The sequence below is a fragment of the Mus musculus genome, chromosome 1 (genome assembly GCF_000001635.26).
Source record: "Mus musculus strain C57BL/6J chromosome 1, GRCm38.p6 C57BL/6J".
NCBI classification, from domain to species: Eukaryota; Metazoa; Chordata; class Mammalia; order Rodentia; family Muridae; genus Mus; species Mus musculus.
In genome coordinates this window covers 135,473,493-135,501,219 of record NC_000067.6, presented here as the reverse complement: position 1 = coordinate 135,501,219, position 27,727 = coordinate 135,473,493, and the positions used below count along the sequence as shown (strand labels likewise).

Below are 27,727 nucleotides of genomic sequence, written 5' to 3'. Positions count from 1 at the left end.
GTGGTGGATACAGTGCGCTGTGGATCTGGGCCTGAGGAGCTGAGTTGGGAAGGTGGGAGAAACCCCTGTGGGTTCTAGGATTCTGAGCTGCAGGCACTGAGGTTCGCTGGCACCTTTCTGTGTAATTTGCTGTACAAGGACTTGCGGCTGTGGGGATTTTACACATAATGAGTGCCCGGGGCTCTTCCCTGGGAAGAAAGGACCTTTCTACACTTAACGTAGAAATGTAGACGAGGGGCCGTCTGTACCAGATGAGTTGCAGTGTTTTCGTATGGAGGGAAACCCTCCTACTCAGAATGCTCCAGAAGGAGTGGCAGGTGGACCCTGCCAACCAAAGCAGGGTTTTACACACTGTGGTTTTCTGCTCAACACACAAGGTGAAAGAGTTGTTCCTCCTTAATGTGAGATTGGAAAGTGCAGGGTTAGTTTTCGATACAGCTTATTTCTCTTCATCTTGGCAAGTGGGACCACGGACGTATTTTTAGTGTGTTCATTTTCAAATTCTTTGGAGTGATAATTGTACAGTTTGATATTTACACACCCCTGACACTTGACTGACGTCCAGAGCCACCTCCAAGGAGAGCTATACAGGGACTTTGCTCTCCCAAATCTCAGAAAGGCAGGCGGCGATGTTTGGAGTGCCCAAGGGACGGCAAGGTGGAAATGAATGGAGCCAGTATACACCCTGCACCAGAACCTCAGAGACAGACAAAAAGGATGGGTTTTTTGTTGTTGTTGTTGTTGCTGCTGCCAATGGCAAGAAGAAGTGTTCTCCAGAAACAAAACCAGTTTGATTTTGATTCACTTTCTCTTCTTTTAATTTCAACCTTCCTTCCGCAGACTTCTTTAAAGATTCTGCCAAAAGCTCAGCCTTATCTCCAAGCCTCAGAACAGATTTCATTCAGAGTTGCCCGAGAAAAGCTTGTTAATACCAAAGTCACCTCCCCATTCATTTCCTGTGTTCTCAAACTTGTGATTTTTTCCCCTCAAGATATATATCTTTAGATAACAAAAACTGATCTTGCTGTTGATCTGAGGAGGTAATATAGGAGTCAGCTTTTATTTGTTTGCTTGCTTGTTTGTTTGTTTGTTTGAGATGGGGAATCTCACTACTATAACCCAGGGTGGCCTTGAACTTGTGATTCTCCTGCTTCAGGCTCCAGAGTGCTAGGATTACAGGCTGTGCACTAGCTCTGGCTTCCAGGAGACACGTTGCAAGGAAGCATCATACACTGACCTTTCAGAGAAGCAGGGAAGAAGCAGATAGATGTCTCACCCAGCCTTTATCTTCTATCCAGCCTTTACTGGAGGACATTTTTGGTGCTGAAGTGAAGGCATTAAAACACCCAGAGATCTAATACTAACCTTACCCACTGATGGGTTCCATGAGCCAAAGCTTCCAGCCTTAAGCTCCCACCCCCCACCCCCACCCCTCCACCTCGTGGTGTGAGGGCCTCCCTGCCAGGAGGTAAGAGTTTGGAGAGACTGCATTTCATTTGACTAGAAAGTACATCAACAAGGACTTTCTACAAACACGCAAAACTTCTATTGTGGAGTATTAGAAGCCAACACCACTTCAAAAAATGCTTAGGTAGTCATATTTGTAGGGCACTTCAGGACTTCAAAAGTGACTCTGTGAACCTGTACAGGACGTCTGCCCCTCGGAATCGTTTGGTGAATCTGGCGTGTGTAGGTGGGAGTTTAAGAAGTTTAAATCTTTTCAATTTGCAAATCTTTTCTTCTTCCCCATTCATTCTTTGAGTATATGGCATGTTATGCCTGAGGCATAAACATGCCTTTTCCCTCCCCTGAACACCTGGTTTCTTTGTACGTTCCTTACATCACTCACTTATTGCTTAAGCATTAAGGACCCCCCCCCCTTTGTTTCCATTCCTCTCATTGAAAGCTTTGTCATAGGTGAGAGGTGGGCTTACTTTCACATGCATGGAAAGCTCGCTGGTGAAAACGAAGGTCTTTCACAATGCATTAGTGGGGCTTTTGCTCCAACACCGACCTTTGACCCCTGTACACAATGTAGCATTCAGCTGTCCTGTTCTCTCAAGTGAAAACCTTCAGAGCCCTCAACAAAGATATTTCACCCAGAGTAAGCCGGGCATGAACTAACTGACTTAAGATAAGAAGGCGGTTGGTTTTGAAATAAAGATGAAGGGCAGAGGTCTATAAAAATTACAATGCCCTCCAGGGCCGGATCACTGATCTTCCCCTCCCCCAAGGCCCAGTTGAAGACTCAGCTTCCTTGGATTTCAGAGACAAGGGAACTTTCTCTTCCATGGAATTTCTTAATGGAGTCCTTTGGACAAACCTGCCCAGTGTTCCTTGATGGGATTGATAACTGAAAAGGAGGGATCTTAGTGGGAGGAGGGAGCCGTTGAGAATGCGGGAGTCTAGAGGGCTTCTTGAGGAGCAGGTATTCAAAACCCTAGTGAGCTTTCTGGACTGTGGCACAAAGGAACAAAGGCTTCCCTTACCTTAGGTAAGGTGCTAGGGAGATGATAACTGGTCACGGCTTCCTCTTCGCCGCGTTCCCCTTACCGCTGTCTAGAAACGTAAGAGCTTATGAACAAGCTTTGGGTACTTCACCGGAAGGTTGGGTGAGGACAGGGAGGCAGAGAGTCGAGGTAGGGCAAAGGCACAGTTTGGGTTACACACACTTTTAAAAACCCATCGCTGAGGATTGTGTTCTGGGGATTTGCGTCTGCCAGTTTCGCAGAGCCATCCAGATTTCCGTGGTGTGAGGACTCTGTTCTTTCACTGTGTCTACCTCACAGTGGTAACTTGCAAATTTTTTCCCCCATGAAGCTTTATTTTTGGAGACCACTGTAATTTACATGCTGGGACCTGTTATTAACTGCTAGTTTTATGCTGTTATTGGAAATCTTTACGTTAGGAAAGAATGTATGGGCTGTGCTTTGGGTGAAGGGAGGCTCAAATTAAAGGTTACCTTGTACAGTTGCGAGGATCTGTCTAGGATGTGAGAATGGATTAGAAACCATTTGATTCTCCCTCCCCCTGAAGAAAATCCTGCTGGTCCCTCATGACTGTCTGTCTTCCCAGAGGAGAAATGCCATGTGTCTAAGGGAAAGTACCTATTTCATGGGGGTGGGGGGGAAAATGATCATGTAATAGTTTTTAAATAGCCTGTTTCTGAGCCAGGGGAGCATAAATGCTGCCCCCTGTAAGGGCCACATTGCATATTTTATAAATGTAAAAAGCAGAAACAGTTGTGCTATATTAAATTTCAGCCCATAATTGAGTAAGTAGAGAAGCCTCTATTTAATTAAATCCCACTATCCAGTGTATGACAGGAAAATTTAGTGACCTTCTGTTTGACTACTGTCTGGGGCTGACGAGTGGTCAGAGTATGTCTTTCAGACACCCTTCTCAGAGACAAGGCCTGGGCAATGGATGTGCTAACTCAACAGTGCATCTGTAGTGAGTCCTTAAAAATAGCTATGCTTACTTCACACAGGGTTCTGTGGGCAGAAGAAGTGTTTCCCCCAGAAATGGTGAGGCTTCGGGGTCTTAAGAGGTTCTTCTAGTAGGTCAAGTAATTTTACAAACAGTTAGAGCAGACGCTCCTTCCACCGTGCCGTTTTTAACCTGTTCTGAGCCACTGTGTAAGAAAACCTTCCAGAAATATACTGGGGGCTTCTATTTAGCAAGTAAATATACGGGGTTATTTATTTACTGATTAGTTATTATTTGATTCATTGGTTTTTCAAGACAGGGTTCCCTGTGTAGCCCTGACTGTCCTGGAACTCACTCTATAGACCAGGCTGACCTTAACTGCAGAGATCTTCCTGCCTCTGCCTCAGGAGTGCTGGGATTGAAGGCAGCCTCCACTCTCACCTTAGACGGGGCTGTTGTTGTTAGTCTAAAGAGGACTCTAAGAAGGAGCTGGGCTGACTTTCTAAGTGCAGAAGCTACTGAGTTAAAGCATTAGGCAGAATTAGGTCAGGTGAATGTCCAAAGCTAGAATTTGTGATAAGATGAAGAAAACAACTAGCAAATATTGATTTTCTGAACTGTCTTCTTTTCTGATACGTACACTGTAGTTACCATGTCTGTTTGGGAGAAGATATTTTCATATGAACACCGTGATTTGTTTGGAATCAGTAACTGGCATATATTGACCAGACCCTTATCTCATACTCTGTAAGAAGATACTCTCCTCTCATCGCTGCCATGATGAGACTTGGCAAAACAGACGGCAGAAAGTCGAACTGGGTGTGATAGTGCATATCTGTATCCTAGGACTTGGGAGGAAACAGAGGCAGGAAGATTCTGAGTTCAAATTCTGTATATTGGATACAGCCATAGTGAGTAAAAATTAAAAGGCGATGTTCTTATCTCAAAAGTGGAGGAGGGGCATGCTGGAGGTGTAGCACATCGGTAGAACACTTGCCTGGGTTCAATCCCCAGCACTGCCAAATAAATAAGTGAGGTCAAGAGGCACATCACAGTCCAGTGCATGGACAGAGAGGAGAGAGTTGGGATAAGGAGAACAGGAGAATAGCCCTGTCCCTATGGTGAGCAGACAGAAGAATTTTAAGGCTGGTTCAGATGCACCCCAGAAGTCAGAAAGGTGTACCTAAAATGCCCTAATTGGATTAGCCTATAGATAGCACATATTAGTATATAGGTCTTTGCTAGCCCGCTAAGTTCCAGTGTGTGGAGGGAAGATGGTGCAGTTCCAAGCCAAGGTAGTTGAAAGATCTGAGGGTGGCTAACAAGTGCAGCTGCAAACTTCTTGCTGTGCCTCACATGTTCTACAACTCAGGACCCAGCAAAGCCCAGGCATGGCTTTCTTCGCCTGCTCTGACTTCTCTAAGCCCGTGGTCTGTTAGGATGCTGCAGTTTGTTGTGTTATTTCTACTGCATGAGCAACTTGTTTTGTCCTGCTGTTTTCACCGGTTTCCTCAGACCTTGTTCTTACTTGTTTTGAGACAGGGTCTTGTCATATAGTTCAGGCAGCCTCACCCTGGTGGTCCCCCTGGATCAGCTCAGAAGGGGGGCTTCATTACATTACCCCAAGTCAGCTTTAATTTGATTTTCGTATAGAGGCTCTAGTGCAAGAATCGAGGTGGTGTGGCTTGTAAAATTTGACAACTTCGGTACTCCTTATAGCCGTTCTTAGGCGTGGCAAAAGACCCATAAGGCAGAGATCTTGAAGAGAATTCTTTTTTTTTTCTACCTACTTGCCTCAGAACTGTTTAAACTTCTGGTTGGGGGAAGGGGGTGTTTCTAGGAAACAGAGGGGAAAACAGACAAATGAGAACGCAGAGCAGGTTTATATGGAAGTATGTGACACTTCAGTCCTCATGTGATCCCCCCTCCCCCGCCCGCCCAGGTTTACCCAGTCTTCAGCATTATAATCATATTTCAGACACATGACAAGCATGGCTCCCGAATCCTTCATACTGCCTTATTCATTCTCCAACAAAGCTACCTTACCACCCCTTCGTGTTATTTTATGTATCACTACAAGTGGCTACGTGAGGCCTGAGAAGTGTCCATGGCCTTGCACATCTGACCACTAAAGCTTTGCCCTTTCTGCACACGCAGGCTGATGCTATCCTGGGTTGTGGCCAAGCAGAAAAGCCGGCTCCTTAATAATCCCTCAAAATCCCTACTTCCTTGCTCTTCTCTTTTAAGTTAGCTTTTTTTTTTTTGCCTTCACTTGACTCCTTATGTTGAAATTCTCTGCATTTTCACCCTGAAGAAAAATTCCTCCCCCAGACCACATCCAGCAATGTTTTAAGACTTCTCCAGGGGTTTGAAAATGGGACAAAGCTAAGCAACCCCACCCCACCCCATCCCAGCCAACACCTTTCTTTGTCATTGACCAGAAAAGGCTTTTCTCCTGCCCCAAGGTTTCCTTCTGTGATGACAGGCATGGGAAGCAGGTGTGGTGTTCAGTCTGTTAAAACATGCTTGCTATAAAAACAGCAGCACTTTGCTTCTGGTTCTTAGGAGCCCACAGTGTCAGCATTTTGACAAGGAGGCTTGCCATGGAAGCTCCTCCCTGGAAGCTCTCCCTGTTCAGCAGCCTGCACCTGGGGCTTTACTCTTGGGCCAAGATTTTGACTCCTCCTCAAGATCTCTGAAGGGAAGGCGTTCCACTTTGGATATTGTCTTGATATACAAAATCCACACACATTGTAGTTCATTTCTTTTCTTTTCTTTTCTCTCTTTTTTTTAATCTGGTGTATTTGGTTTAATTTGGTTTCATTCATTTATTCACTTTACATTCCAATTGCTTCCCCACCCCCCTACCCCCATCTTGTTTTGTTTTGTTTTTGAGACAGGGTTTCACTGTATAGCTCTGGCTGTCCTGGAGCTATGTAGATCAGGCTAGCCTCAACTGCACAGAGATCTGCCTATCTCTGCCTCCTGAGTGATGGGACTTAATGGTGTGTGCCATCATACCTGGCTATGTAGTTTATCTCGTAAACCAAATCTTCAATGGATTTATCAAATGATGTTCTCTAAAACCAGTTGATGGGTACATCTGCCACTAATCTGGGAAAATATTTTGGGCTAATTTTCATCCAGTGAGGCACCAGAATTTTATATTTCCTCTTGAATTGTGGTTGTTGGCAGAATTTCTTCTACACTGGGGATGGGGTTTCTTGTTGACCTCATACGGTAGGAGGTAGACATGGATAGATCTATCCCACAGCCCCAGTCCATGGATCTCTATTTCCTGATACAGAATCATCTCACACAATCTGAATAAAACTCCTGATTTTGCATCACTGTAAAGTAAGTATTATCTTGGACTCAAGAAGACCAATGAGCAATTACCAGGGCAGGACTTCCTATAATAGGGACACATTGGCTGCCAAGTTGACCCCAAAGCCTAAACCCTGGGGAACCAGCTGGTTGACAACTTCAACTCTGAGTCCTAACTGAGCTGCTAAAACACCAGGCTGTGGAAACAAAGCACCGTTTGTGTTTCTGGCTGGCCTAATCTTAGTGGCTAGAGATACAGATGATCCAGCCAGTTGGTGGTGAACATGGAAGGTCTCGATTGCATCCATGTGTGGAATGACCCTTGCTGGTTCGCCCTGTACCTTCCTCCTCCCCCTGGGAGACAGAACATCGACCTCAGCCAGATAGCTCCATATTGTGATCTCACGTGTGGAAAGATGCATCCAGCCCTTCCTGCTCCCCTGACACAAGAGAGTAGTGTCTGGAGTCTTGTGCAAAGCTTTCCTTTCCAGAAGGTTGCCTCTAGGATTATGGACCCTGGTAATTTCTCTATACAGAAAGAATGACCTGCCTGCCAGATACAGGAGTGGTGACTGTGTCGGCTGACACCTGAGCACAGTTGGTTTTCTATCCACTGCAGGCGTGGGGCTTTGAGATTTTATGTGATGTCTGAGAATGCACACTGATCTCTCCTTGGAAGTTGTGGAAGGGTTCTGTCAAGTTACGTGGCATATCCTACAACCCCATTTTGTTAAAGCCCTGTTGTTACTAGGAACATGCCACTGCTTCAAGCGCATTGTGTTTTGGTGTGCAGGCTTCTTGAAGTCTGGGAACTAACCTCCTTGCCTTTTCACAATTCTGAATGCCACAAATCTGGCAGTGAGTGACTGTTGAGGTTCGGTGGAGAAGTGACAGAGGAGATACAAATAAAGTTTGACCCAGAGACCACGTTTCTGTGCAAGTAGCCCCTAGAGCTGCATAGGTGGAGTGGCAGTGGAACGCTGCCTGTTCATGCTCTCAGAAATGACGCTGAATGTCCCCCAGTGGCCACCCCTGACTTCAGTTACCTGTCTTATGTTGGGAGTATTTAAAGTGCTGTTACGAACCAGACAATTTTTATATTAAGCTTGTATTTTTTTTTCTTACTAGTCATGCAGCCTTAAACACGAAATCTTACATTTCAGTCCTCTTATGGATAAAATATTTATCTCAAGATCTATATGAAAGTTAAACAAAATTTTAATGTCCTGTATGTCTCTCTGCACGTATATTTAAGTACCCAGCAGAGGGCTTGACAGACGAACTTAAGTGCCAAGCATACAGTAATTATCGTTTTAATAATGATACCTGGTGATAATCACAGAAAATACATTTGCATCAATTAGCATACATCTTGCCATCCTACTAAATATATTTTTATATTATGTAAAAATGCATGCTCTTTTAACAGAAATTAGTACCATGGGTGGTTATAAAAAGGCAGCATATTAAGGATAGTCTTCACAGTGAGTCCTTCACAATCACTGGGTTTCCAAGGTGCATTAATGAGTGGAGAAGTAGAAAATTGATTTGATACAAGCTAGTAGAAAGATAAACAAGTGGGTACTTAAACAGCTTCGTGGACTCCAGGATTTAGAGCAACCATCACCCAGGCTTTAGCATGCTGGGTGCTGGGTAGTGCAATACACAGGTCTTTTAAGGCTCCTTCGTACCCTCTTCTCAGTTCTGTATCATTTAAATTGGTTTCCCACCAGGCCATCTTACATTTTGGTAAAGCCATAGGCTCGCGGCAGTCTTTCTCCAGCCACACAGAGGTTCTGTTGGTTAAGCCCGACTGGCTGGGTATAAGTAATGGCTAATGTTGAGTCACACCCCAGCCTGCCCGATGATTAAGTGAACAGAACAGCAGCTTCCCACAAAGCAATCTCAGACTTACGTGGATCGTTCTGCTACAATGGAAATCTTGACGGTCGAATCTAGATGAAAAAGCAATTCAACAACAAAGGGAAGCCTGTCCTTAAGTCTCCTACCTCCCTCTGTCATTTCTCTTGGAATAATCCTATCAGGGTGCCCGCCAGCTGAGGGATCCATAAACTACCCCGTAACAAAGTACCGGAAGCATCCCATGAGGCTGCTGGGGCTATAGTCCCCTGTGAGAGGACAGAACGGGAGGAAAATCATCATTATCCTGTGCCCCCAAACCCCATCTCTGTGGTCACTGCCAGCTTATATCCTTGATAAATTTAATGGAATTTAAATGAGATTGCAGAAGTTTTGGAGATGAAGAACTCTAGCCCAGGTCACTGGGGTCAAAGCTTCCAAGTCAGCCTCGTGGGGATTACACAGGCTGAGTTGTGCCAAGTGTCCTCATCTGTTATCTCATTTCTAACTCTTCCAATAGCCTGGGATATTTGTTTTTCTCCTTCTGTGTTTAGAGAAAGGGCACCAACTATTTTTGTGTGATCCCTGTATCTGACTTGTATTATAATGGCATTCTTCATCCAAGGTTGTTCTCTGAATGTCTCCCGAGACATCTCAAGGGAATGGCTTCCTGAGAGAAGCAGTTGTACTTTGTAGTGGGTTGGTTTATCCCTGTTGTTTTTGAAATGGAAAACACATAGTTTAACTTGCAATAAACACTTCAGTAATTGTGGTTATGGTGAGCCCCAGGGTTCGGATGGCCTTGTTTTAGGTATACATCAGACTGGCACATTGCTTGCCCCTGACTGAATCAAGACCCTACCTTCCCAAGCCTCCTCTCTCCCAGGAGTTGTCCTGGCCTTTAGTATGGTGACGTCTGCACAGACGGGCTTGAGGGTTTTTTTGTGAAAGGTTTTGAATTTGGAATTTGTTTCTATTTTGCTGATTTTTTTTTTAATGTTCCTTATTTTGTTTTTCTTTGGTAAATTAAATGTGGACAGCATTAGGGTAATTATTAGCAGAAAAGCTTGGATGAGTCACAAGCTCTGTATTTGGAATCAACATACAAAATTTTTTGGTTAAACAAGGAAGCTTGGTAATGTTGTCCATGCATGCGTGTGGAAGCACTGTGCGAGAGGACGGGAGGGAGAGGGAGACTTCTTGACAGAAAGGAGACAGGAGAAAACGGACATCCTGGGAGAGAGAGAGAGAGAGAGAGAGAGAGAGAGAGAGAGAGAGAGAGAGAGAGAGAGAGAGAGAGATGCAAAGGGAATGCCCGGCAGCTGGCTTGTTTTGTGGTAGGAAGCCTCACTCCTCAGAGTGCAGCTCCCAGGGTCTAGGTGTTTATTGCCAGATCAGCAGTTCACACCAGTAGCCTGGCCTCAAGCTCTTGGAGGGGCTGCCAGAGCCGCTTAGTGAGGGATTCCTGAGCCAGGGGTATGAATGGAGGGCCCACATCCTGTCCCACCAGCTCCTCCTACCACTCACTCCGCTAACTGAGGCAGGTTATGATGAATGACAGCCATTTAATATCCAGGACTCTTATCTGATGCCATACGTGTACCTAGAACATGTGCAGGGCACCGGCACTGTACATGACTTCTTCCAACCTGTCTATGTGGCAGGATTTGCGTTTCTGACTAAAAGGGGCTTTTGTCCCTGTCAATCTTACATGATTCATTCCATGAGGTACAAGTAAGTAGGCTTGAATTCCATCCCGCTTCAAGCTGTCACCTGCTTCTAGACTGGAGGACCGGAGTGAGGTGCAGGCAACACTAAGGCCTCTTTGCTTCTTTTCTTGCCTGGCACCTCCCCCACCCCTTGGTCCCTGAGTCAAATGGAACTAGTAACACTCCTGGCAGTCTTGTTGGGACTTGTGGACAGCTTAGGTCAGAAGGGCTCCAGACTGGTAAAAAGTTGAAAGCTAAGAAGTCATTGCTTTTCTGTCAGGGTTTGTCTGGTTTACAGAGCTTTTTGTTTGATTCTTGGATTGTTTCTTGAAACAAGGTTTTGCTATGAAGCCCAGGCTGGTCTCACACTTGACAAATCTTCCTGACGCTGCCCCCAATCACTGAGATTACAGGTGTGTGCCATTATACCCCTTTCAGGGTCTTTTCAGATCTGTCTCAGGTCCACTGGGCCAGCTCTGCCTTACTGCCTGTTTTATATGGCCCACAAGCTAAAGAATGATTATATATATATATCTGTATGTGACTGAAAAAAAATCAAAAGCAGACTCATGACATATGAAAAAAAATTAATCATTTTATTCATTTACATTTCAAATGATATTTCCCTTCCCGGTCACCCCTCCATAACAAAAAATTGAAATTCATATTCTAATATCCATAAATAAAGTTATATGGGAGCATAGCGATTTGTCTCCAAGTTCCTCTTGATTGCCTTCCTGCTGCTTCTGACAGTGGGACAGAAACCGTATGTCCTGCAGAGGCCAACTGGAAACAGTTACTTTCCAGCCCTCACAGGCCCTTCCCTGAGATTTCTGTACATTTCAAATGATTGTCACATTCCTCTTACTTCTTGTTGGTTTGTGAGAGATGTGGAAATACAAACATTGTGTGACCCACTCCTTTCCACCTTAGCAGAGACCTTGGAATTGCGCAGTGAACTCCTGAGGAAGGCCGTCAGGGAGTGTGAACGGGGAGGGTCAGCAGGAAGTACCTTATGAACCCAGATCAAATGTGTTCATCCTCCCATATGTCTACAGCATAGAGTGGCTTCATCAGAAAAAAAGGGGCCACCCAACTTCCAACTTCTAGAATGAAGACGTTTTCTTGACCAAGAGTCAAAGCAGAGGGCCAGGCCTTTAATCCCAGCACTTGGGAGGGAGGCAGAGGTAGGCGGATTTCTGAGTTCGAGGCCAGCCTGGTCTACAAAGTGAGTTCCAGGACAACCAGGGATGCACAGAGAAACCCTGTCTTGGAAAAAAAAAAAAAAGGTCAAAGCAGTATTGTCTGTGTCAGGGCCTAATGGCGTGCATCTATCTACCTTTAATCCTAGCACTCTGGAGGGAGAGACAGGCAGATCTCTGTGAATTTCATACATAGTATGACCTTGCCCTGCCCCAAACCCTACAATTTTCTTGATGTTTAGCTTTCTGAGCATTTTGGTTAGTGGGAGTTAAATGATGTGTCCATACTTGGGGAAACTGAGGGTAGGACAAACACTAATTTAACGTTCGTAGCAAAGCAGAGTGGAGATAGAAACACATGTCCCATGTTCCACAGCAGGCTCCTTTTACGGTGAACTTGATGGCATTCCTGTGAGTTTCCCCCATTTTGTTTTGGAACTGGAATTCCAGCTACATCACACTCTTGAAGACTTTCAATTTCCTGGCTTGGGAGCATCTGAACAGGAAAATGCCTTGATTTTTTTTTTTCATCACCCCTGCCCCTTTGAAAGAAGTCAAAGAAGGAGAACAGGAAAGGCTTGAGGCAGGCGAAAAGGAAATCTCTGAAACCCGAGGCAAGTCGGGGCCAGCGGAATCAGCATTCTTCAGCCACAGTTGGTCCTAATTAAGAAGACTCCCGTTGAACAGCTCAGCTTTCTGCTGCGTGCTCTCCCGCCAGCTGACATGGCAAAGCCTTAACCTCCATCTCGGAAACTGTCTCTCATGTCTCCCCTTATATCCTCGCTTCTCTCTCTGTCCCCTGCTACCCTACAATTACCCTCCGCCACATGAAACTCCCAATAAAACATATTGATACCTCTAATCCAATTACCTCCATTTTGTCCCACAAAGCGCCATCCATGCTGTTTGCCGGGGTGAATGAGTGCATGGAGCCTTTCGGGGAGCACTCACAGACATGATTTTATCTCAGAGACAATTTCTCTGCAGTCAAAGCAGCCACGATAGGTAATTCCTTCCACTTCAACCTGACTCTTTGGCTCTCCTGTCCTGCAACTTCTACCCATCTGTAACTGATAGAGTTGCTTTAGAATGTTTTGTCTTTTGTTTTTGTGTTCCAGATGTAGAGACGTGATTAAAGATCTAGTGTTGGGGGCTGGAGAGATGACTCAGGGGTTAAGAGCACTGACTGTTCTTCCAAAGGTCCTGAGTTCAATTCCCAGCAACCACATGGTGGCTCACAACCATCTATAAAGGGATCCAATGCCCTCTTCTGGTGTGTCTGAGGACCCCTGTAGTGTCCTCATATACATAAAATAAATAAATCATAAGAGACAAGAAACTTAAAAAGAGAATCTAAATAAAAAAGATCTAGTGTTGGGCCCTGGAGATGGTGAGAAGGGCTCCTCAGAGTAAAGTCTGAGAACTTTAGTTCCACCCCAGGGACAGACATGGCAGAAGAGAACCCTCTCCGGGAAGTTGTCCTCTGACCTTCTCCATACACCACGGTGTGTGCACATCCATCCACACATAGACTTACAGATAGATAGATAGATATCTAAGATCAATCACACAGATACGCAAACAACCTAACAAACAAATGAATGTAAGCCTTTTATTTTTAAAAAGCCCTAAAAGTAACTAAACATGATGGCACGGCATTTAGGAGCCCGATACAGGAGGATTCCTATCAGTTCCAGGTCAGGCTTAGCTACATAGTGAATTCCAGACCAGCCTGAACTACAGAGTAAGGTCTTATTCCAATAAATAAATAAATGCCAGGGGTAGAAAAAGTTCTGGGTTGAAAAGTAGCCTGAATCGGGGAAGTAGTCCTGTCCACCGTAAGACAATGGGGTAGTAATGCGTCCATGAAACTGGTAATATCCATCCTTAATGCTTGCTGGAGTCTGCTTAGACTGCCATGATAAGATAATACAGACCAAGAGGCTTAAACAACATTTCCTTTTTTCAGAGTTCTGGAAGTTCCAGGTCAGGGTGCGATTGGAGTTGGTTTCTGGTGGAGCTACTCTTCCTGACTTGTAAACTGCTGCCTCCCCACTGTGACCACACACTGAAAGAAGGCTCTGGGCTTTCCATCCTCAATAGGATATCGCCCCTATGGGATTAGAGCCCTATCCTGTGACCTCATCCCCATCTCTAAATATTAGTCACTAGATGAATTGGAGGGTGAAGGCGTAATTCAGTCCGAAACAACATTTGGCTGGAGATGAAGCTCTGTGCTTAGCAGGTTCAGGTCTCTGGTTTTAATCACCAGCACCAAAGCAAAAGGTTCTGAATGTTAAAGTTTTTCCTTGGGGGGGGGCTGGGGGGTGGGATGTGTGTCTTGGTGGGGGGCATAAACACCAGTCGGTAGCTAGAAGAAAGAAAGTGTGATGGCAGACATCTTTAATCCCAGCACTCAGGAGGCAGATCTCTGTGAGTTTGAGGCCAGCCAAGGGTACATAGTGAGACCCTGTCTCTAAAGACACACACACACACACACACACACACACACACAAATAAAACAAAATAAAATTTAGAAGATGCAATGAGTAAGGCAGAGTGTTATGGAGGGAAGATGAGAAATTTAAAGGAAAGTTCCTGGAAAGTTTCATATGCTTAGATTCTTTTTTTTTTTTTTAGATTTATTTATTATTATATGTAAGTACACTGTAGCTGTCTTCAGACACACCAGAAGAGGGTGTCAGATCTCATTACGGATGGTTGTAAGCCACTATATGGTTGCTGGTATTTGAACTCAGGACCTTCGGAAGAGCAGTCAGTGCTCTTACCGGCTGAGCCATCTCACCAACCTATGCTTAGATACCATGTCATCAGATACCAGGACCTTGACCTTGGGCACAGAATTCTGTAGATAACTATAAGGGCCCTTGGCTCTCCAGACTGTAAGTGCCACTGTCCTAACAGGTTGACCATAAAGCATCGTCTGGACACTGTGCCTTATTTGTTTCAAGTGCCATTCTACCTAGGACTGGATCTCTAGTGACCCCAATGCCACCATTTGTACATATCAGACGTTTAGGAGAGAGGGTGAGTGAGGGTGTGTGGGGACCAGAGTAAGGAAGAGTTGACGAAGTTGACAAGAGTTGGGACCAGGCAGGCAGATGTTTTCTCGATTTTCTGTTACATCATCAAAAAGAGCAGCAGACGTGCCCTGGTATGCGTCAGAGTGGCGTTGTACTCCGGTGGTGTGCTATGGTGTGCTAGTTCTGTGTTTATTTACACCAACTCCCTTTCTAAATGCCTTAGGGGACCCTGGCAGACACTTTAGAAATTATGGCTGAGTGACTCGAGAAAAGGGTAGTGATGGAAACCTGCGATTCCAGAGCTGAAAAGAATGACCAAGGGAGGGTAGGACATGGGGGATGGGGGAAGCAGGACATGGGAGATGGGGGATACTTGTCTTGACTTCCCCTTCAGCTAGGTTTGCTCTCAGAAATATTTCCCAATTCTGCAAAACTAACCTTTGATTTTTCCCAAGTTGAGTCTAGGTCAGAATTTGTTTCTAAATGTGGCAACGGATAACCCTCAAGTGGTGGGCTCCTTGGCTACGGTAACTTCTTTCTTTGCTTCTTTATTTAATGGCCAGTGACAGATCAATAGGACTTAATTCTGACTTCAGGGACCCCTAATTCACTGTTGTGAGTTAAGGCTCAGCATCTGGGAGCTGGGACGATTAGTCAGACAGTTCTGTTACTCAGACTGAACTTCAGCACCTGTTAGGGGTTGAAGGGGAAATGTCCCAGCTGTGGTGCTGTTTGCAGGGTGGCAGAACCTTTAAGAGGGAGCCTCACTGGAGGAAGAGGATCACTAAAGATGGTTGGTGAGGTAGTATGGCCTGGCCCCACTCTCTGTTCTTTCTCTGCTTCCCGAGTGAGAAGGATACAGTTGTGGCTGGATGCAGCCAGCTAGGCGGTTTCCTCGCGATGGACCGTGTCCCACCCATTCCCGGAACTCTGAAGCAAAATAAACCTTTCTCCCTTACATTGCTCTGGCCAAAGTATTTTGTCTCAGCAGAGAGAACGTCATTAAATCAGAAAGTGCTTTTAATTACTAACACTATTAGTTTTCTCGATTGGAGTAGTGTGCACTTACTGCTAATCTGTCTTGAAGTCGAGTTCTCCTGTGTAATCCCCGTTCTTCAGAGTTTCTTCCTGGTGATCTTTACCTTTGCTGAAAACTTGACATAACTCCCAGTTTAAAACAACCAGGTACTGGCACCCTTCTGACCAGCTGCCTCCTCTTACTCAGGGGCCGAACCCATCCTTCCCTCCCATTGTCTGGCCTTGTTGGCTGGATTTGCCTGGCTTGCCTCTGGCCCTGCCAAACCACAGACATGTAACGGAGCAGACATTCTACTCCCCCTCGCTCCAGGAGTTGTCCGAGTCCACACAGGGGTGAGAAGATAACTGACTTTAAGGATAGCAAAAGATGGTCTTGGTATACTTTCAAAGCTAAGCACCGCACAGTTGCCCAATTTTGTTCTAATTCTTCCACCGCCGCTATGTCTCTCTCCAGCTTGTCCCTGCCTGCCTCCCTTTTTCTTTTAGACCAAGCCTCTCTCATTAACATGACTTGCCATCTTCCTGCCTAAACCGTCAGAGCGCTGGGATAACCAGCAGGTGCTGCCACTTACAGCCCTGTTGTCTTTTTTGGAAAACACTCTGACCTTTTTCACCTCCTAAATATTTTCTGAAGACCATGGCTACAAACCCAGCGTGTACCCTAACAGTTCTTCCACGTTCGGTGTCAGTGAGAAGGACAGATGCAGTTCAGTCACACACTGTAGCCTTCTCAGGTCATGACTGCTACAGCCGTTAATGAATTTCAGTTCCTCTAAGCTGACACCTAGAGCAGTGACCTACAGCTTCTTATGTAGGACAGAGCTTTCCAGGACAAATGAAATGCAAGCCCCGTGTGTAACTTTAAACTTTCTAGTAAAAACAGTTTTTTAAAAGTAAAGCAGAAGTTAGCTATGTTCGGGCTGGTGAGATGGCTCAGTGGGTTAGAGCACCCGACTGCTCTTCCGAAGGTCCAGAGTTCAAATCCCAGCAACCACATGGTGGCTCACAACCATCCGTAACAAGATCTGACTCCCTCTTCTGGAGTGTCTGAAGACAGCTACAGTGTACTTACATATAATAAATAAATAAATCTTTAAAAAAAAAAAAAAAAAAAAAGAAGTTAGCTATGTTCTTTTAAAACGAATACATCAAAAATATTGTTTTAAAATAGAATTTATATAAAATTATTAATAAAATTTTTTTCCATTTTTTTTCTTCCTACTAATAAGTCTTTGAGCTTGCCACATTCCAGGTACTCTGTGACAACAGGGTCAGCACAGATCTAGATCACCACGCTGCTTTTAAAAAGAGGAAAATTTAAAACAATTCAACAAGCTGTGCAGCCAACTCCCATCACCATGGACAGGACCCAGGCTCCATGATGGATTGTGCACTCTTAAACCTGGAGCCAAAATAAACCAAAATGGGAGGGAAGCTGAGGGGCAGTGAACAAGGGAGTCTGTTTGCTGGAGCCACCCATATCCCCGTGACTCTGAGTCACCCGGGGAAAGCATGGAATCTCACCTCCCTGAAGAACGAACAGAAGACAAATGAATAGTGCGATCTCTTTGCAATCCTAGGTTGGTTGAATTAATTCGAGTCCTAAACATGTTCCCTTGTTTAGATGCATTGACTTAGGCTTAGCCTGAGACAAATAGTTCTTTGTGTCATTTGCTTGAGATTTCATAACTTTGTCTCTTCCTAACAAGAGTTTATTACACACTGCTAGACTTTTTAAAGTAAATGAGTGCTTATGTAAAGTCCAGACAGAAACATAAACACTTAATGTTGAATTATTTTTACCTACAAGAAGTTTTCTTATGATTGGACCTATTCCATCCATCAGTTCATGGAGATATCTTTTTCATTCGCCTAATTTTCTACAGATTTATTTCTATGAATGTTTATTTCATGTGTATGAGTGTTATCCCTGCATGTATGCAGTGCACACAGAGGCTAGAAGAGGGCATCATATCCCCTAGAACTGGAGTTATAGGTGGTTGTGAGCTGCCATGTGGGTGCTGGGAATTGAACTTGGGTCCTTGTAAGACCAGCCAGCGCTTTTAACCACTGAGCCATCTCTAATTTTTTGAGACAGGACTTCACTTTACAGCCCACACGGACCTCAGCACAGTCCTCCTGTCTTTTCTTGCTAAATGCTAGGATTATGTACTAGTCGCTCGTCTTGTTGCTGTGACAAAACAGCTGCCGAAAGCAGCACACGGGAGAGGGTTTATTTTAGCTCAAGGTCCTGTGGCTCACAGTCCTGTGGCTCACAGTCCAAGGGTGCAGTCCATCAAGATGGGGAAGCTAAGGCAGCAGAACTGTGAGGTAACTGGGCAGGTCCTGGCTGCAGTCAGAAAGCTGCACACTTGTAGAAGACTCATGCTCGGCTCTTATTTATGTAGTCCACGTTGATTAACCATAATCTAGATAATTTCTCACAGGCATGCCTACATGCTCCTTTAATCTAGACATGCTCACAGAGAACAGCCTCATTTCTAGCTAGAAGGAAGGTTAGCTTCCTTGGAAGGATAAGTCAATTTTTAGTCTAAGCATTTAATTTTACCCCAGACTACACAGGGCTTTGCAAGCTTCTATTGCCCCTTAAAAGTATTGAGAATAATTGGAATCTTAGGGGCAGATCTCATGGGATAATCACCACCCGCACACACAATACAACCATCCAATGACAGCCATCTACAAAACATGTGCACTATGAAAGTACTGCTTCTTGGGCTGGAGAGATGGCTCAGAGGTTAAGAACATTGGCTGTTCTTCCAAAGGTCCTGAGTTCAATTCCCAGCAACCTCATAGTGGATCACATCCATCTAAAATAAGATCTGGTGCCTACTTCTAGCTTGCAGTTATATATGCAAGCAGAACACTGTATACATAATAAATCTTTTTTTTTAAAGTCCTGCTTCTTTGTGGATCCATGGACTTTCTAGCTATTGGGCACTCTAGAGCCAGGCTCATATTTGCCACCTGCTCAGGATGATCTAAATTCTTTTGTCACCGTTGCCTATTTAACTATAACTCAGGCGACAGCCATCCATCCCATCTGATGTGTGTATGCTTGATAGAACACAATGCTAATTTGTTGGTAAAGGGATGGAGATTCAGAAGTCTTCTGACTCTAGTTCTGGTTTTTTGGGATTGTTGGGTGATTTGCTTGTCTGAAGTTGGGTGCATTTAGAGGTCAAATGACTCCCAGCTATCTTGAGCCTATTTAGAGTTTAGAAGGCAATGTCAGCTTCTCTCTGTCCTAGATGGGAAAGCAGGAAGTTGGAAGTATCTCCTGGATACTTCTATGGTAGACGTCCAAGTCCAAAACTCTTCCTGAGGATAATTCCAAAAAAGAAAACGAAGTGGGCCCAGGGTTGTTTAAAACAACTTACTGTAGTTTAGATATTTCTCTACCATCAGAGAAGAATGAAAGATTCCATGTTCATGATCCTCACCGGATAAGCGCCAGTTTGAGCAGCTTGGTCAGTGATCCTCCAGGCATATATATTCTGGACAGAAGAACCAGCTCATTATTCAAGCGTGGCTTTTGAGAACTTCACTATGACACCGCAGCAATCATTTTTTTCCTGTGCAGTCACACGCCAGTCCACCCTTCAGTTAGTAAGGCCACACCCTTGGCCCTCTGGCTGCCCAAAGGCCTCCTTGGCCATTCTAGTTTCATGAGCCCAAAATGTAGGGGGCAGACACTGTGAGAGAAGTCTGGGAGGGGTGGCCAATCCTAGCCAAGAGCCATGTGAACACTGGTGTTTTTCCCAGACGGGAGGAGAGTCCCCTGCCCCGTGGATCACCACGTGCCCGCACAGACACAAACCGTGCAGTGTTCAGAGGAGCTGGCCCCCTCTCAGTCCTTCTTTTCATCCTGCAGCAGAGATGGGACGCAGCAGAGTGTTCCTTAGACTGGGGTATCAGCTCGAGGAAGTGGGCAAGAAAATAAGAAGGATAATCAGTTTCCATTATTAGAGCCTAGATGAAGGGCTTTATTTATTCTAAGGGCGCTCAGGGGGAGAATTTAGTATCACAGTATATGGCATTCTTACCTAACAGGGATACACTGGGTAAGCATTGTAAACAGTGTAGTATAGATAGATTTTTTTTTTAACTTATTTATTTTGTGTGAGTGTGTATATGAGAGAGATGGGGGAGCTTGAGGGCGGGGGTGGGGTGGGAGCACATCACATCACATAGGTAGAGGAGAGGTCAAAGGGCAACTTGGAAGGAGTTAGTTCTCATCTTCCTCCTTGGTCAAGCAGGGTCTCTTGTTGTTACTGCTAAGAAAACTACCCCAGGCTCTGGTCCACAGACCTGAGTCTCTCGTGTTTTACTCCATCTTGCCTTAGGTGTGCTGAGATTACAGATGGACACTACTGCACCCAGTGTTTTACATGGGTTCTGGGAATTGAACTCAGGACCTCTGGAAGAACAGCCCTTGCTCTTAACTACTGAACCATCTCTCCAGCCCTAGGCAGCACTTTTACCCATTGAGCCATTTTCCTGGCCAAGTGTTCTAATTGAACTAAGTTCCAGAAGGAAGTGAGCTGTTCCTAGGAGAGAGGAGTGCATGTCAGTCTTAGACTCCCTCGTGTGGTAGACAGGAACACAAATCCATGGATAAGGAGAAGAGAATAGCTGAATTTCATACAAAATTAAGAGTTACCTATGGGCGGGCTACAGACGTCCTAATCACAGGTCATGGGTACCTATTCCTAATTGTTTCTTGGAAGGTCCTCCCTACATTCACTGTTGCCTTGAACTGAAGACTGAAGGCAGAGCAGAAAGCTCAGAAACACCCAGCACACAGCCATTAGCACAGGGCCTTCGTGGAGCTCAGAACATACATAGCACAGTATAGTGAACTCTGAGAGCAGGAAAGGAGAGAAGAGAAAGATTCTAAAAGAACCAGAACCTTTCACTGAGTGTATAGAAGGGCCCACCAGTAGCGAGTATCATCATAGGACAGAAAGCAAAGCTGGTGGCTGGTGCCCAGTGGCTGGGCAGAGAGAGACTACGCTGGAGTCCCTTGTGCTCAGAGCAAAGTCCTGCTGAAAGGACCATCTTGCTCCTGCATTGGAGAACTGACTGAGCAAATCTACAACAAAGCCCAGACCCAAGTGTCCTACGAAGTATATGGTGCTTTTTCTACACCACTCGACTGTGGTCCTTTTTAGATATTTAATATCACCATTATAATTAAAAACAGAAAGCAAAAAACAAAACCACAAGACTCAAAAAAAAAAAGAAGCAGAAACATATGACTAAGGAGGAAAATAGTCAGTAGAAGCAGACCTGCAGATGACCAGGATATCAGAATTAGCCAGTGAGAGGTATACGTACTCTTTATAAATATGCTTAAGGACCTAGAAAAGGTTAATTATGTTCTTGAAAAGATAATGAATTTTAACAGTTAGTTGGACCATCTAAGACACATTTATGGCCTGTGCATCACCACCCCCCAGTAAGGATTATTTGGAGACAAATTGCTAGTCATGTCTGTACCAGTCCCAAAGTCACCACCCTTCCTTGAGGTTTTGCATTCCTACTTTTGGATAAGCCAGGAATTCAAGTCCACAAGTGAGCTAAGTGCCTGCTATTTCAAGATACCATACAAGCAAGATAGACGAGATTCAGTCCCAGCCCTCAGAGAAGTGGGACAACTGTGCAAGACATGGCATTTGGTCTTAACCTTGAAGAAAGGCCAGATGTCCATGTGAGACGGACAGAGCTTGTATCCACTGATGGGAAAACCCTGGGTCAATGCCTGGACTCCAGAATCTTCGTTAGGACCCAAGTCATTGCACTGTGAGAGCAGAACCAGATTCCCCTGCGGCGACTGCGTTCCCTGTGATCCAGTGAGATAACTGGTCATCTAGGGGAAGGAGAGGGAAATAGAAGCGGGGGCGGGGGGGGGGGGTACATATTAAGTCAGTATTTTTGTTGTTGTTGTTGTTGTTTTTTGTTTGTTTGGTTTTTGAGACAGGGTTTCTCTGTGTAGCCCTGGCTGTCCTGGAACTCACTCTGTAGACCAGGCTGGCCTCGAACTCAGAAATCCGCCTGCCTCTGCCTCCCAAGTGCTGGGATTAAAGGCGTGCGCCATCAATGCCCAGCTTGTTTGTTTTGATGACAGGGTAAAACAGGAATCATTTGAAGATGTAACTATTTGGTAAAGCAATAGAGAGATAGGAAGGTGTTCGTGGGAAGGAGGATGGGGAGGCAGGAGAACAGCAAACATAAGTATCCTATAGAGCAAAGTATTTACCCGAGTCTGCACTCACTGACAAGCTCGTCATATTTCATTGTCCTGTCTGTGTCTGACCTTACCCTTGTGCGGTTATTCACAGTCGTTTCCTTTTCTAGTCTGAGAGCAGATGAAAGTGACGTGGGATGTTCCGTAGGAGCTCCTCCAGGCTTCTCGTCTGCCTCAGTTGCCTGGTGGGGGTGGTTGGTTGGGCTTGTGAAAAGATTAGATTGTAAAGAAATTTTAAAGTCTTTCTGCTGTTTTACGACCTGGCGGGTTTAGGTCTAGCTTGTTGCTGCCCAGGTCTCTTGTCCCCACCTGAGATCTGCTTGAGGAACAGCGGTAAGGAGAAGTCGGAGGACCGAACAGTGCTCGGTACTGTCCTCGAAGAGAGCTGGAAAGTTTCTCTTTTGGCTGAACAATAGAAAGGAGGCAGCAGAGAGCATGTGAGTGAGCACAGAGATTCTGCACGCCAAACAACAGATGCGGTCGCTCTCCGGTGTCGGTCCTGTGCTCCTCTGTATTCTTTGGGGGCCAGGTGTACATTGCCTTTCTGTCTCCCTGGCCCTCTTGAATGGCTGCTGTGTTCTGTGTGGTACTTGCTCTGAGTCATACTGTGCTGATAAACTGTTCAAACGCCCCTGAAGATTTCCTGTCCTTGCACGGTAAGCAGTCTCAGGTCTCAGGATGGACCTTGTCCATCCAGCCACTTTTCTCCTATAGCTCTTAATTGAACAACAACAACAAAATATCTTCTAAATGGTTCTTTTAGCCTCCTCTGATCAGATTCTAAAACTTAAGTCTGCTGTTTCTTCAGTGACTCAAAAGCTGCCCACTGGGGTACCTCGTCTCCCAACCCCCAAAAGCAAGCTCTGTTAAAAGTCATTTGGGACATTTTGTTGCTGATCAATTGATATATATTACAACTACCACAAAAGTAAAATGAAAATAAGAATTTTCTCTTAAATCAGAAAATATCATTACTATAAAGGATAAGAGAAACTGGGTTGTAATGATGCTTGTCTTTGATCCCAGCATTCTGGGGGTTGGGGGAGGGGGCAGAGGCAGGCAGATCCCTGCCAACCTGATCTACAGAGTGAGTTCCAGGCCAGCCAGAGATTTTGCAAAGAGAAACCCTGTCTCGTGGGGGTTGGGGAGGGGAGTGTGATTCAGGGGAGGGAAACAGATGCCTATCACCTATCATAACCCCAGCACTCAGGAAGCTAAAAGAACATCACGAAGTCAAAGGCCACTGTGGACCCTATCTAGGGCTGGCTAGATGGCTCAGCAGGTAAAGGAGCTTGCGGCCAAGCCTGACAACCTGAGTTCAATCCCCAGAACCCACATGGAAAAGGAAAACCACCCCACAAGATGTCCTCTGACTTCTACATGATCTGTGGCATGTAACATATGCTCCCCTCACCCACACATACATACACAAATACATAAATATAGGAAAGACCCCATGTAAAGAAGGGAAGAGCTAACAGTGGAGAGAATATGCATCTGAATGAGATGGCACGTGGGGACTGATCTGTGAGCCCTGAAGCCGGACGGGGAGCCAGCACTGAGGCCTGGCAGTGGTGCTGTCTGTCTTCTTACTCTTGAAAGTCTGCGAGGTGGTAGGATTAGCCACTGTAATGGTGTCAGCAGGGAGGGAGGACTAGTTAGCCTACATGCAAATCCTACATGGATTCTCCTCTCGTCCAGAGGCCCTTTCCCTTCAGCAGCAGAAGGCCGACCATCTCTGGATAGAGAAAGATGGGGTGAGGTGGGGTGAGGGTGTTCTGGAGTATGGGCTTTTAGATTCTAACACAAGTCAGCACAGCATTTGAACAAGAGCCGGTAGAGAATCAGTGAAGCTTTGCCTGTCGAATGTTGAAGCTCCTTCTCCAACTCGGTGTGCAGAACACCAGACTTTTACCCTTCAGGTCAGGATTTGGAAGATTCATCTCTAGAAAATCTGGCCAACCCAAGAGAAAAGTACTTGAGTGACTCAGTCCAGTCAGACCTCCTGTCCTGACGCCATGGGTGGCAAGTCCTACCCTGTGTGCACAGAGCTTCCAAACAACAATGTTCCTGTCTGACGCAGGAACAGTCACACGTCATCAGACACATGAGAATATATAAAGGAATCCCAGCAGCCATAGCTTATCACCCTCACCCACACAGTGGTGTAGCCCAGGCTAACTCGGGATAACCAATGCCAATAGAACAAAGTACTGTGGCATAAGAATCTGAGGAAAGAGTGTAACCCTCCCTTCCGAGAAGTCTCAGAAAGTCTGTGAGAGCTGAGAGAAAATATCAAAGAAAGATGGATTGTTTTCAAAAGAACACTTAGAAGTTAAATAGAAATTAAAAGTCTGAAAGAGGCTAAGCTTCTGTTTAAACAATAGCACTAAGAAAAACTTAAGACAGAGGACAGTGGAGCACACCTTTAATCCCAGCACTCAGGAGGCAGAGGCAGGTGGATCTCTGTAAATTCAAGGTCAGCTTGATCTATGGAGCTAGTTCCAAGACAGCCAGGGTTACTCAAGAGAAATCCTGTTTCAAAAGCCCCCACCAAAAGAAAAGCTTAAGAAATTCAGGAGTATCATCCTGAAAACCCATTATTTGTATAAAAGACATTCTAGAAGAGAACGGAAAAGTTAAGAGAAAATCATCAAAAGCAAAACTTTGGGTGGTGAAGGCAAGACGATCAGGAATTTAAGGCTATCTCCTCAGCTACACCATGAGTTAAAGGCCAGTTTTGATAACATGAGGCTATCTCAAGAAGAAAAAGAAGAGAAGAGCCAGTGAGATGGCTTAGACAGTTAAAAACACTTGCCACAAAAGCCTGAAGATGAGAGTTGGAACCCAGAGCTGACCAAGAGGCAAATGTAGTGGTGGCTCCTATCTGTAATCCAAACGCTCCTTAGGCAGACGCATGGCAGAGACAGGAGACCCTCCCTCCCAGGGCCATCCAACCTGCAGAATGCAGGGCAGCGGAAAAGATCATTGTGGGAGGAAACCGACCCCTTCAGCAACTTCCCCAGAGGTGCTTCATGAAGACAAGGCGGGAAAGCCAAACCTGGTGAGAATGTCTAGCTTGGGTAGCCAGACATCTGTTGTGGGGAGGTGTATCCCTACAGAGTGAGCTCCCAGGCAGATGGAGGAGAGCAAACAGCCAAAGGACAGAGTTGGGCAGAGAATCTAAGAAAACACACGAACTATTACCAGGTTAACTTGAAAGAGAGAAGAGAAAAGAGAAGAAAGAAACAATGTTTCCTTTTTCATTTCTTTTCATCTAGGATCTGACGCTCACCATAGCATATGCTACTTTTCTATTTTTTCTTTTTTAAGACAAGAAATATGCTTCCTCCAGCTGAGTACCCCCAATAGAGATACTTAAGCCTTAGGTGACAACAGCAGAATTTTCCCTTGCACAACCTGCAAATTTGCTGGGAAAATTGTAACTCCTATATAGCCGCCTCTGGTAATTTTAGTTGTTTGTTTTGTTTCGATGTAGGAAAGAGCTTTGGAGGCTGGAGAGATGGCTCAGAGTTTAAGAGCACTGGCTGCTCTTCCAGGGAGCCTGGGTTCAATCCTCAGCAACCCATGGCAGCTCACAGTCTGTAACTCCAGTCCCACGGGGTCTGACGCCCTCTTCAGGATTCTTGGGCATCAAGCGTGCATGTACTGCGTAGCACAGACACGCATGCTGACAAAGCACCCATACACATGAAATAAGCAAGCAAATGAAAGAAAAAGAGAAAACTCCCTCTGACATCCAGCTCTGGTTTTGTCACAGTGGCCAGCAAGCGAAGGTCCGTTCTGGATCCCTGAGCCGCTGCATGCTGGCTTCCATTTCTGCGGAGCCCTTCCACAGAGAGCTGTCCCTGCTGAGGGCTCTTGATTACCAATAATTAATCTCAGATGAAAGATTCAGTACTGCAGGCTTCCTCTGTCTCTGACCTAAGAGAACACGCGGTGAACGGTTCCTTTGTTTGCCTGCCAGAGATCTTATCTGAGCCCATAAGAGTTGATAGGACCATTGAGTCAGCATTGCTCTTTCCTCAGTACCCTTCTTCTGCAAAAAAAAAAAAAAAAAAAAAAAAAAAAGTGCTTTGTGGCGTCTCAACCCTGGATAAAAGGGAGACTTAATATACGACACAGGGGTCATTCAGTATTCGGCTGTATTTAATGGTAGTAAAATCTAAATAACTTTGCAGTGTTTCCTAATCCCCATGTTTTCTCTGTTGTTTCTCAGTGTATTTGGCTAAATCACTACAGAGCAACCAAGCCAAATGGCTAAACCACCCACTCTCTTATTCCCAGCACATGAATTAGAGGGAAGCCAGCTGAAATCCAGGCCAGGCTCATAAATGACTTGTATGTCTGATTTTTGTTCCATGATCTGAAACTCAAAATAATCAGAAGAGGAACCTATCCCGATTACCAGCAAATCCGCACGCACAGTCTCCAGCTTTGGACGTGCGTGAAGCTTGATAAACAACCCTTTCTGAACAGATATAAGACTTAGAGATCAATTCCAAAAGCCTAAACAGACACTCACATGTAGCAAGCTTATGGAGTTTAGGAAACCCTTGTGTTCGGTTCAGGACCCTCCAGCCAAAGTGAAAGCTAAGGGTCCTTTTAGGAAGAGCTTGGAACAGAAGACCTTTGAAGAAAGGTCCTAAGAGACAAGCTTGGGGCTTCCAAAACAGTGATCACTGCTGAGCCTGGTAGCACAGGCCGGTAATCCCAGCTACTAAAGAGACTGAGGCAGGAAGGTGCGTATCTATCTGTCTGGGCTATATAGTGAGTTCAAAGCTAACCAAGGCAACTTAAGACCATGTTTTGAAATTTTAAAAAATAGAAAGAAGAGCCGGGCGAGGTGGTGCACGCCTTTAATCCCAGAGGCAGAGGCAGGCAGATTTCTGAGTTCTAGGCCAGCCTGGTCTTCAAAGTGAGTTCCAGGACAGCCAGGGCTATACAGAGAAACCCTGTCTCCAAAAAAAACCAAAAAAAAAAAAAAAAAAAAAAAGAAAAAATTAGAAAGAGGAATGAAGGAACAAAGTTACTTAGTTAGGGCTATAGTTCAGTGGTAGATAGCATGCCTAGTCTATGTAAGTCCCTGAGCTCCATCCTTGGTAACACGCATGCACACTAGTGAGCATGGTCTAACAGAAGCCTCAGCCTAGCATCCAAAGATAGATCAAGAAGGTGGTGGACTGCAACGCTTGCTGTTTGGTGTAGCTATCTAGAAGAAACTTGCTGTAAAAAATTAAAGTCCCCGACCACAACTTGTTAACTTAAAAGTTGAACTAAGGAAGGGTACAAGGACCAAGCTACAAAGATATCAAGGTCTAATTAAGTTCATTTTGAACATAGGCCTGGGGCTCCAGATACTGTTTAAGAATAGGTGTTGGACACATCTCTCTTCAGTATCTTCCACCTGATATATATTTTTAAAATTAGCCATGTGCTGGCTGTTATTCAGTAGGAATATGGCCCTTCTACCAGAAAAGCAGCATGCTTCGGAGCAGAACCCAGCTTCAGGGGACAAAGAGATGGAGCAGGTCTGAAAGTTCTAGAAAAGAGACGTGTGAGTCGGAGAGCGAAGTCAGCAGTAGAGAACTTACCTTGAATGCAGAAATCCCTGCTGGGTTCCACCTCCAGCGTGCACAAACAAACAACGGTAAAACCAGAGAAGTCTAGATATAGAAAGTCTTATATACTTTCTATACTAGGTATAGAAAGTCTTAGAGGCCAGCACTTGGGATTGAAAGCAGAGGCCTGTGTATCTCTCAAACTCATGAGGACATCCTGGTCTACAGAGCGAGTTTCCAGGATAGCCAGGGCTACACAGAGAAG

At 45.1% G+C, this 27,727-nt stretch overlaps 1 protein-coding gene across 19 annotated transcripts in view; it reads left to right on the top strand.

Annotated features, from left to right (window-relative positions):
- Positions 1–27,727, top strand: part of Nav1 (neuron navigator 1) — a 253,771-nt gene that overhangs the window by 187,131 nt on the left and 38,913 nt on the right. The window lies entirely within an intron of this gene.